This window comes from Mobula hypostoma, chromosome 13 (assembly GCF_963921235.1).
Source record: "Mobula hypostoma chromosome 13, sMobHyp1.1, whole genome shotgun sequence".
Classification (NCBI taxonomy): domain Eukaryota; kingdom Metazoa; phylum Chordata; class Chondrichthyes; order Myliobatiformes; family Myliobatidae; genus Mobula; species Mobula hypostoma.
Window position 1 is genome coordinate 24,352,286 of NC_086109.1, and position 12,584 is coordinate 24,364,869.

Genomic DNA, 12,584 nt, shown 5'->3' on the forward strand with positions numbered 1-12,584 from the left:
AGCACTGTGTCAATTTTGCGGTCAAATCTCGTAAGAGTAGTTTCTGGCTTAAAGGTTTGTGGGATGCTAACCACTAGGCTAAAGCTATCCCGAAGAGTAGGCATTGCTCTCGCTTCCCGATCAAAGATTCAGCACAGACCTTTCTCCACAGTATTCCGTTCATTAAAGCCCTTGCGCCAACCACAACAAAGTACTGCTTACCCCCGCGCGTGCTCTTCTACACCAGCTCCCAGCTAAGCAATGCCTGGATTTTTTAAAATCATCATTCCTTGTTTCGAAATCCCTTTCTAGTTTCAGCCCTCACTATCTCTGCAATATCCTCTAGTCAAATAATCCTAAAATATCTGTGCCCCAGAAATTCCTTCCTCTCGAGCACCTCTGAATTCAATCACTCCGCCACTGACAATACTGCCTTCAGCTGCAAGGGCCCCAAACCTCAAGATTCCTTCCCTAAGCCACTCTGCTTCTGTATCTGTCTTTTCTCCTTTAAAACTCAGCTCCGACCAAACTTTTGGACACCTTCCCCAAGACTTTGTGAAACCTTTGGAACATTTTGGGTTTGCGATGTTAAAACCAAGTTGTTGTTAATACGATTTCAGACGAACAGAAGAGGTGAGGCGGCGGTGGGAAGGGGACGACGGATCGGGTCAAAAATCCATCTCGTGACAAATCTCAAGCCCGTCATTTGCAAAATACAAATCATCCCAGGTCGCTGTTTTTCGCTAACCTGGTTTTGGGACGGAACAGCAGAAAGGCAGGGTAACAAGGTAATTAGATGCTAATTCATTAATAAGATGCTAATTCAGTAATAGAATGCAACCAAAACGCGACGTTTTAAATAAAATGACACCAAAAATAAGTCGTTACAATTCTTTTTGAATGAAACATATTATTTGTCAAAGTTTCCCTTGCTAACTTGATCTTGCAAACAGTCTTAGAAAATAAAACGCAAGGTGAAAGCGATCTAACATTTCCTGACAATCTGTGATTTGAATGGTTTAATTTTTTTAAGGCACTTTATAAAATATCCAGTTAGGATGGTGATACTTTAAGCAAATGTAATTACAGTGTTTCGTGTCCCCCTCCCTTTAATAATGTCAGGGGACTATAATCCCTTCGTCAAATCAACACAATAAAGAGTTTCTTGCATTGCATACAAGCATTGTTCAAAGGACCTGTCAGCCCTCGACTGGGAGCCGCGCTCCGTCTGAATGCAATTAGCGTTTTTTTATATAAAAAAACTATTCAAAAGACATGCCAAATGAGAACAAGCCGTATCAGCCCAGCAATAAAGGAATTTAAAAAAAACACAACCCGTGTTTCTGAGCAAGTAATTACAGTGTTAGTATACTAGTTGCAAGTGCAAGACTGCAAATTACCTCCGATTTCAATAGATAGTTTAGAGCCTGAGTTTCTATTAGGCTCAGAACGGTGCAGGCGATCAGTATAAAGGAGATCCCAATACCCCCCCCCCAACCCCCTTGTGCGGTCGAATAGTACAAGTTTCCCCCGCCATCCGACTCATCTCTCCCCTTTCCCTCACCCCAACAATAATTCAACACGACGCGTTTGCAGGAGTTTTGGAGAGTGAGAGAGCGTCTGGGACAAACAGAGGGAGTCACAGAAAGGCCAAACTCGGAAAAGGCTGGAGCCGCGAGTGTGCCGGGGGAACTCGGAGCAGATCGGCCGGTGTCTGAGAGAAGAGCAGACAGGTTAACAACCCCTTGCACTCCAATACTTTGCAGAAGCTGACAAGTACTGCGACGGCAAGAGATTCTGTTTCCAGTTCCTTTGGATGGCTTGTTTTAAAATCGAATCAACGTGCATACTTTTAAATGTCAGTTCCCCTCTTCCTTCAAGTACTTGCAATTCAGGAAAAGGTTTTAGGGAAAGAGTCTGTCATAATTGTTCCCTGAATATTATTTGATGTCACTCCTATAACCCGTTAAAGGATTCGGCTGCAGTTCAGTTGCCATTATTTTGACTGTTTCCCCTTTTTTTAACTGCAGCAAAACGCCGTTCAGGAGGAATTCGCCCTGCTTAACGGTCAAGCAGCCAAATCCTGACCGCCCCCACCCTCGACTCTCCACTATCTCATTTGTCAAACCTCGTCAACGGTTTGGTGCTGCCAGCTTCCCTTTTCCTCTCCTGACTTGAGTTGCGGCTCAAGCCCCGCCTGTTTTCTGCTCTCTCTCCCCCCAAACAGCCACTGCAACTAAAGCACACACACACACACACACACACACACACACACACATATACACAACTACAGATGCTGAAACCCTGAAATAAAACAGAAAAATGCTGGAAGAATTTCCCATGTTCCCGGGAATATCTATGGAAAACAGAAAAAGAATTAAATGTTCAGCTGGTCAGAACTTACTGATTCTTTTCTCCAGCTTTTTTTTGTTTTAGTTAGCAAGACGGTGGGTTGGTTGGCAATGAACCCTGACTTGAGGCCATCCAGCTGATCCTCATCCCGATCACGAGCTTGCCCTGACGCGAATGTGCCTCGTTAGCATGAATTAATAGGGCGTCCTGGCTCATCCATCTCCCCCTTCCACCTCACCAACCCATCTTCCCTCCGAAACCCACGGGGAATGATTCCCAGCTTTATTTCCCCGAAGTTCCTTCTGATTGACAACTATGAAATAAAACTCCAGCGGGGGTTTTGCCCGCTCTCTGTGTGGATGAGAAGACCCCGGGGCCAGCGACTTCAAGCGCAACTGGAGTGAGCGAGTATAACGCAGAATCAACGGGAGGGGCTCACTGTGTCGTGAAACTCTGTCAAATGGGTTCGAAAGAGAAAAACGGGGTTGTGACGAAGTCAGTGTCAGTTTCTAAGATGAATTCAGATGCCCTTTATCCATCTTCATGGCCTCCGTGTTTCTACCATGTAAGAGAAATTGACTCGGCGATCCAGGTTGTACAGAGATATAGGGAAGGTGTCAGATGTATGACCAGCTGCGCGAAGTACAAGAAGAGGTAGCCCGCTCACGTTATGGTTCACGCTATCAGGGAGAGAAATATACCGCCAGTTCCTAACTGGCGTTCAAGTTACTTAAACACAGCTCTGAAATGTCCGAGTAGCTAGTTCTCACCTAGTGCAATCGAGTACCAACTGTTCTTGCACTTTGGCCAGTCAAAATAATGACATTACCACGAAATAGTTATGAAGCGTTAGATTTGGAAAGAACAGTTGCTGCTCAGAACACCCGTGGGGAAAAGGGATAGCAAAACTGGGTGTAGTAGCAAAATCCAAAAGGTTCTGTGTGGAGAGAAAGGCAAGGATTTACGTTGCTATGATTGAACAATCGCATAATTTCTGTTTTTATTAAATAATCTCTGATCTATACACACGGGTTTGGAGTTTGTCTGGAACTGATTGAGGAGTCTGGATATCTATTGTTTATACCAACCAACATAACGTTAATGCACATTGAGAACCGGTTCACATTCACCCAATAATAGTGTAGCTGAGGATTTTATATTTATGATAGACTTCAAAGAGTTAAGGCTTAGTTTGCATGTGTGTGTGTGTGTGTGTGTGTGTGTGTGTGTGTGTGTGTGTGAGCTAACCTGTCCTGTAACAGAATATATACTATTTAGTATATATTTGTGAGACTGAAAAATCCTACCCACCCAACTCAAATAGTTTTATATATTTGCTTCCACTTTCTCGACATATTTTTCTCTCTCACTCACTCTCTTTCTTTCCGACACAGTATTAAAGTGCAATCAGGGGACTTGTTTCTCGTCCACTGCTCAGGCAACATGATTGACAACATTCCAAGATGACAGTCTCCCTCTTGCCAAGTGGACCTTCAGGAGTTTTAGTTCTGTTGAGGGCGGCAGTTTATGCAACAATGCCATAACTACACCCCCCCCCCTCTCCACCCCCACGATCCGATAGTCAGGAAGAACCTTGGATCAGGTTTATGGACTCCTGGCCAGTGTTGACATCATAAAGCAACACAGTGAATCCTTCAACACCCCGAATCTCAAAGGAAAGGATATCTGCCCCTTGCCTCGCTATAGCTGAACCTTTGCCAGTCCTGGAAGCTATGAAAAGAACTAAAATATTTTGGGGATATTTTGACCTAAAGACAGGACATGTCATATAAACCCTACAAATATTCACAGGCCTGTCAGTAAGAAGGAAGGCAGATAGACGAAGAACTCTTGGTGCATGATTGTAATAAATTAAAATATATTGTCTGTTTTATTGCTCTCTATGGCTCAATATCATGCCAGCTCTCACTGTCCAAGTGCAGTGAAGAGTCGCCACTTGGACAGGAGTAACCAGCAATGAGTAAAATGGCTCCTTCACTGTGCAGACACTGATCTGATGGATCGCGTGTCTGTTGTAAAAGCCGCTTAATTTTCATCCTGTCAGTCCCAATGGGATGAAAATTAGGTGTCTTGTTTATAAGGCAGGTGATCTACTTACACATATTTGCCCATAAAGTGAAGACGAACAAAAAGAAAATGCCTTCTGATTTCAGCTAAAGAGAGGAAGTGGATTTCAGCTGAAGGGAGGAGGGGGTGGGGAAGCAGCAGATCATGGAGGGGAAGTATGGTTCATTAGGAGGAGGCGAATCAAACTTTATACTTATGTCCCATGTTCCCTTAGAACCTCTGACTTCCCTTGATGACCTTTAAACTCCGCGATAGTAAAATACAACACATCTGAAGTACGTTATGAATCAGGTTACGTAATAAAAAAAACAAATCCAGAAATAAATTATTTCACTTCCTTAAAAGAAAAGCTAACAAAGATGTGTCACTAATACATTGTGATGTTATTTTTTTGTGTGTGGAAGCATCTCGTCCAAAGACACAACCACATTCTGCAGGTTGTGTGCTGAAGGGAAAGTCAGGGGCAATTTTGGTTTGGAGGAGGAAACAGAACCAACGGTAGGAAAGACCTGGGGAAATTGGGAAAGTATATCTCAGCTGGCTTGCAGTCACTGTGTGAACATCATGTGCAAATTTTATAATTACCAACTAAATGCTTGCACATATTGTTTCTTAAAAATGCATATCTTGGCTGCTTTTGTCGACCTTTTTTTTTACTGATAACTATTCGGTTCTTTCCCAAAATAACGCCTGTCTCACATTATTAACTGGTCGTGTGACTTGAAACATTCATGGCTGTACAAATATTTCCTCTGTCCCTATAGCTATGCAAGATATTAGCAGTAAGATTTCAAATTGATTTTTCAATTGTTTCATCAGTAGTTGCATAAAATGAAAAAAGACAATATATTTTGACCAGCTTTGATCTTTCTAATATATTCAATCACTTAAATTATTGAAAAGAAACATAAAATGAGAAGATTAATCATGTCCACTGTCAACCTTCAATTATTTTATCATTTCAAGAGCAATATTCACCTTGTTTTTTTTATCTCTTTTATAATTTTGTTAAATATTAAAAATGAAAACTGCAACCAATTTTCCTACGTTACAAAAAACCCTTAAAATATAGCCCTCACCATTAATATAAAGTGAATGCGGAGACAATCTTGCACAGAAAATTATAGAGGCAAATCTCTAGCTACATCGAATGCGGAATGAACACCATTTAAAAATATAATAAATACTTTTGAATATTCTAACAAGGAAGATTATTCTCTGGTTGTTGAATGTTCTCACTGAAGGTCAATGATAGATAATTGAAAAGTTTAGATGCTGCTCTTTCTAGCTCGAAGACCTGACTTGAATATTTCTACAGCAATGTCAAGTTGGCGGGGCATCAGCTCTTAACCCAGTCACCAACGCAGAACCTGGAGTCCGGTCTGAACAAGTCATGTTCAGATGCTTACAGATCGACGTTCTGCGTTGATGACTATCTGCAATTTCTTGCAGGATGTGGAGGAGAGAAGCGGGGTAAAAAAAAACAAGCTGAAGAAATCTCGCATGGAAATTACTGCAAAATGTATCTATACAAAATGTAAAAAGTACAATAAACAACAATAAAAATTTAAAAGTTTTGACTGAAAACCAGATGGAAAATAAGTTAAAAGATTTTTAAGAAGGTAAGGACTTTTCGTCCTCTGATGGGAATGCGATTCCCTTCTAATAAAAAGGCAGTGTTTTTTTTATAGCGCGATTGCATCTCAAAGTAAAATGAGTCCATACTTTACTCAGCAATGCTGTCTACCATCTAAGCACAGGTGTATTCAGGTACCTCTTAGGTAGGCCAGATTCTATCTTTCTTCATTTCCCTTCCACTTTCTGCTTTTCTTCATTCCTGCTTCCCTTGTTTCTCTCATTCATCTCTCTCTCCCTCCCCCTCTCTCTTGCCCTCTGTCTCTCTCTCTGATCTCTTTTACTCTCTCACTGGAGCGTGGGTCGCTATTTTTGCACCCCACCCTCTTCCTTGCCACCACATTTTCCTGCGTCCTTCAACTTTCGCCTCCCCACGTTTCCACTCCCTAGGTTCATCACTTATCCCGTCCTCAGCAGGGAAATATTAGGATTTTCTGTTAACAAGAAAAAAAGATTTTCAAGAAAGGCAAAGACTGCCGAATCTATTGACTAATTAACGTTCCGAAGTTTCCGTTATGACTAACGTATTTAATGACTTCGTTCTGCTTTTACTTGCAATGTTGACAGTGGCGGGGTAAAAAGCGACTGTTGACGAAAAATGCATTTCCCATAACCTGCCGAGTACTTATTTAAGAAATCAGCCGTCCAACAGACTTAGGCTCTGTGGCGAGTTCTAACGGCGGCCGTGATTTCAAACACCTCAGCTCACCTTGTTGTGCCTGGTTTTGTGAAATCAAAATCTCGAGCGGTCGCTACGCCACCAATTGCAAGCCACCACACAGAAATAATAAGACCAGGCGGAGTTGCATTATATTTTGTCGAGTTTGCCTCCTAATCTCAAGTATCAAATTTCTGCAGAAATTGAGGGGCATTTTGGATCAGGACTTCGAAACACACTTCAGCTTGTTAGTAACTACACTGAAAAATACAGGAGCAAAAATTTTCAATTTATAATACGATAGTCCATATAAATCACAACTACTTTTTTGTTACAGTTTGTTTCTACTCCAATGCGAGGCGAGATATATTAGTTCAGTTGCATGGGATCTGTTCTGTCATATATGATTGTGTGCTTCCAAGATTATCTGCTTAACTTTCAGCCAAGCGAACGCCGTACTTCAAGTTGGTATAATTGAGAACAAGTGTTTTATTTTGGTTAACGTCCCTTGGTTGTGTCTTGGCATTAGAGCGAAAGAAATCTTTGCAGCGTCTCCACATCTGCTGTGGTGCAGTGAACAAGTGAGGGCCCTTCCGCCAATGTTAGGATAGAACTCAACCCAGAGATGTCATGGGAATCATTTCGAAAGGGGAACCCTACACTTGGGATGTGAGATTTAATAAAGAAATCAACATTAGAGGGAGGCATTGTTTAAACACTCCACTCAAAGGAGTATTCAAGCAAACATGCACAACTGTATGTTCAACTGTTGAGAATTCCGGGATTGATAGCGCTTCGTGTTAATCTCTTTATTAATGATAGCCAGCCCGTGCTGCATACTGTGCTAGGCACATCTGAATAATAATTGCATGTCCTCAATTAATCACATTGCCATTTCTAGACTTAAAAATATACAGCCTCTGGTCATTCTGAAAATAAGAAACTTTAAAATATGTCGGAAGCATTTGGGTTGATGTATATAATGGAAATATTCTGAAAGATAATGCTTGAACACGTAAACAGTTTGAAGTCAGCGGCGATTTCCACCATTGTAAATCCCTCACGCCAACCACGGGTGAATTCACAAGGGGTCCGGGGACATTTGGAGTTTAACCCTTTTCATATCTCCCAGCGCCCTCGGGCAGATTTCAAATAACGTGTGTTTATTGTTTATTTCTGTTTAGAACATTATGATTCATAAGGGTAAATGAGCAGTTTGACCGATGAATTTCCGATTGCCTGGGTAGCGACTGATTATCACCTCAGAGCCAAACGTTTTCTTTCTAAAGTTTACCACAAAACTGTCCTTAGGAATGACTGGGGGAGAATACTTGCTTGGAATTTACAAATGCAATGCTTATTTTGGATAATTTGGTCCAGTATCAGTACTTGATAGGTGTATACTACTTGAAAGCATATAGAATGCCCAGGGTGTAAGGTTTGCGAAAGGCGATTGTTTCTGGAGATTCAGGGGATAGAGAGTGCAAAAAAAGAGGTTCGAAACGAATATACATCTGTTCGACAGATATCACAACGTGTGACTGAGTTTAAACTCCGCGCACATGGGGGGAAATCCCCGAGTCTTGCGGAGCTGCAACAATCATTACCAGGTGTAAATGTCCTGTGATAATGTGAGCGAGTCTGGAAGTTGGTGAGAGCTCGTAATCTCTTTCTCTTCTCAAGGTCTTGCCATTTTCCCCCTCACACGTTTACCAAATGCATTGAGTTCTATAACCAAACCACGCGCCGGAAAATTAATTGCATTTTGCGCTTACTACAATCGAGCCATCACCGTTTGAGCTCGGCACTAAGACACGGCAAATAATTATTTCACGCGCACGATTCTTTTAACATCGAGTTCCCATGTTAAAAAAAATCACCCGCGCAATTGTCTGATTTCATGGATTAATTACGAGGTGTCTGAGAGGTTAAACTCGACTCGAGCGCTATCGATTAAATCGAGACCAAGCGATTTAAATAAAATAAGAAAAAAAGCTGAAACAATTCGGCCTTGAAAGTTCGGAAACTAACAGCACAAAGTTGTGGCGGCTTCACGGCGGGCTTTGTACTAAACATTCGGTAGTTTCGCGTGTTGCTCTTTAATAATCCAATACGGTAATCTATTAGGATATCTTAAAGAGAAATAAACCGGCATTTAACGTTCTACAGTTATCACCACCAATCGTTTAAGGACGATTTAAGGGGCTCTTGCAGTCATGCAGTTGGAGGTCTCGGCAATCAGACAGAAAGCGAGTACTGGAGAAGGCTACTGAAACTGACCCGTAACTGACAGCGGCGATCAGGGAAATGCGAAACTGCAAGTTTCACCAGGGGCAACGAAGGGAGAACAAAATATGTGGCGAAGGAACGAATATAAACCTATCTTCAAAAAAAAAGACACTTCAGGAAATCCCTGATCTATAGATTTTACGCTAGAAAGTGACGGGTTGTTAGAATACATTGAGCGAAGTTCGAACCAGTCAGGATCTCCCTTATCCTCGCCCCCACCCCCAACACCGGGCTCAATTAAAGACCTCTGGCGTGTGGAGGGCAAAACATGGGCAAGTATGAGTTAGGAGGCAGGGTGGACGGAAGGAAAACATCGGGAGAGGTCCTCCTTCTCTGGGAAGTTGCGGATCTTAACGCGGCCACAGAGTACACAGCAGCTGATACGATTCAATCGCCTCTCCCAGTCCACAAAGCTGGGGAGAGGGGTTTAACAAAAAGATACAAACTCGAGAAAAGAAACTCCAGACGACCTGCCGCCGCTCGGCACTGGACACACTCCGCCGCAGCCCAACTATTTCGATCTTTTACTACACTTTAAGACCTGGTTCATATCACCTCACTTTCAGTTCGACTATCGAGGACAATTCTTTTCAGATCGAAACCCCAACAAACACCCAACAGATCCTCGGCCGCGTTGGTGAATCCCGGTTCCTACCCACCCACCCTGCTTTGACCGTGACTGAATTTTCAGGCTAATCTTTACGAATTTAAACTGCCCCGATTCCGGCGCCGTTTTCTCCCTGACGGAAGCATTGTCTCACAGAGCGAGCCCCAACATAGTTAATCAGGTCAGATCCATACCCGGCAGCTCCCATCCCAGCCACATCAAATCGCCGGATTATAGGCAAGGAAATGTTCACAAGTTTAATGGAAAGGAAGACCCGCATATGTAGCAAGCCTCCAATCTTAAACCACGTTCTAAACAGTCCACCAAAAAGGAACTACCAAATTCGTAGAGTCAAAACTGGACCTGAATCATGTTTAATCCCTTCCTTGCAAATATCTCTTATACACAATCAGACTTTCAAATACAGCCGCCTCCCCCACACCCCTTTCACATGTTAAACCTAAAGCCTTTGAAAGTTCAAATTGATCTGCTAAATGGAAGTTCTCCAGTCTCCGAACCGAGCTCCGACATCACCCGAAAACTTTTCGCAAGAATGAAAAAACAATGCCAGACATTATCTCAGCAAATAATAACACGTTTTTTCATATATTAAAAAAGTAAGGAATATTCCTTCTCTATAAACAAAATGAAATCTTCAAAACTTTTAAGCTGCGACAACTTCAATATCAACCCCCCACCCTGCCCAGAAATGAAACGAGTCACAAATGGCTGTAGGTTGGAACTGCGAGTCACTAACCTGCGTGAAACCTGCGGGCTGAGTTCTCTCTGTCTCTCCTTTTCAATGCCACAGAATCATGAGGACTTCAGAAATCAATGGGAAAATGTTGAGGAATCCAAAGATTCCCTCTTTTAAAAGTAGCCTCCAGTAGAGTGTGTGGCGGTGTCTCTCTTTCTGTTTGTGCTGGGTTATGTGTGATGCAATTTTCTTCCTATATTATATATTTTCTTTCCACTATTTGCAGCATGCTCCTGGGACGATTGGATTGCATTGTTTTTTTTTAAAGAGATCTGCTCTCTCTCTCTCTCTCTCTCTCTCTCTCTCTCTCTCTCTCTCTCTCTCTCTCTCTCTCACTCTCTCTCCCTCTCTCTCTCTCTCTCTCTCTCTTTGCTTGGGAGACGGTCTCTTGCTCCACAGTCCCTCCTCTTCACCACGCTCCTTTAATTACTCAAGCGAAAAGCTCCACGATTATGAGCTGCTTCCCATTGCATCCACACAGACAGACACAGACACACACACACACACACACACACACACACACACGCACACACACGCGCGCGCGCGCGCGCGCACACACACACACACACACACACACACACACACACACACACACACACACACACACACACACACACACACACACACACACACACACACAGACTCTCACACACACTCACCAAAAGAAGCAGTCTTTAATCTCAGGGTCTGAGTTTTACACACGGGCAACGTGAGGGTGAGGAGAGGATTCGCCAGCACCGTAATCTACCTAAAGCAGGTGCTGCTCATTTTCCCCCTTCACCCTGCGCTGTGCCTGCCGTCGCTCCGCTCGCACGGTGCTTTTGACTGGGACGCGCATATCTAACGATCTCGCTAGTAAGGTGACATTGCAACCAACCCACTAACTAGTTCTTATTGTGTGAAAGTGGAATAAGAAGCTCTAAAAATAATATTAAATATCTTTAAAGGGACCTTTTTAAAAAAAGATCTTGCAGAACATATGATAGAGCACGGAGACCATTTTTACATTTTATATATATACCCTGCACTTTTGAATGCTTTTACTCCCATTTGGATACAACTTTCATCGGTGCAAGTACCCCCGCTCTTGAATTAGTCACCCATTCTTCATGCCCACTCAATGTGTGCTACTTTTATAAGGGGCTACTTTTATCCTCCTACAATTCTGAAAGGACTCAGAAAAGGGAATAATACTTGCGTAGTATTTACAACAGAGTATTTATCAGGGCGTTTCACCCAACTAGTCTATGTTGGTATTACAACTCAGATGACCTTCCTTTTCTTTCCCCAATTTACAAGCTCCAATTTTCTCTTGTTTCCTCTCCTTCTCTTCTCCTGTCTTCTCTGAGCATTTTCTCAATCATGACACCCATCACTTTCTCCATTGACAACCACACAACTGCTGTCCAGCCAGCTTCCAGTTCAAACCCACTGTAAACTGTTAGTTTCAATTGTTCACCCTCTTCAGGAAGTGTCCTCCTAATCCAACATTTTCCACAATCACCACAAAAAGGAACCCCACACCTGGATTTCTTTTGCAAACTGTCACTCTTTCCAAAACCCATTTCCCAATCTCTCTTTCCCTTTCAACATCTTTGAACGTGCTGTTCCTTTCCAATTTCCCCAAAACTCTTTGCAATTTTTTCTGATGATACTGAAATGATTCATCAACATCATGACTGATCAGCTAAGCAACTGGACAGAGGTAGTCCATCCATCTTAATCTTCACTGCAGTAACCATTCTCCTCCAGCTCAGTGAGATAGGTGTAGAGTTACAAAAAAATCCCCATGGTCAAAGGCAGTAGGTTCATCTCTCAAAACCACACTACCAAACCTCAAATTCTGCTCAATGAAATGTACTCCTATTTAGCTCCCATCAGGTATAGCTCACCCTAAAATTTCTATAACATTTTCATTGTTAGATTAGATTAGATTATGAGCACACGCAGTCCCCTTTTATTGTCATTTAGTAATGCATGCATTAAGAAATGATACAACGTTTCTCCAGAATGATATCACAGAAACACAAGAGAAACCGACTGTAAAACTGACAAAAACCTCATAATTATAACATATAGTTACAACAGTGCAAAGCAATACCGTAACTTGATAAAGAACAGACCATGTGCATGGTAAAAAGTCTTAAAGTCTCTCAAATGTCCCATCATCTCACACAGACGGTGAACCTCCAGTGCCGCAAACTTGCCGATGCAGCATC

General features: G+C 42.4%; 1 protein-coding gene across 1 annotated transcript in view; it reads right to left on the bottom strand.

Moving 5' to 3' along the window:
* Positions 1–11,085, bottom strand: part of foxp4 (forkhead box P4) — a 398,372-nt gene extending 387,287 nt beyond the window's left edge. The window contains exon 1 of the mRNA XM_063065460.1: positions 10,366–11,085. The gene's annotated coding sequence lies outside the window, so the exon portion shown is untranslated. The remainder of the gene's footprint in view (positions 1–10,365) is intronic.
* Positions 11,086–12,584: the final 1,499 nt, after the last annotated feature.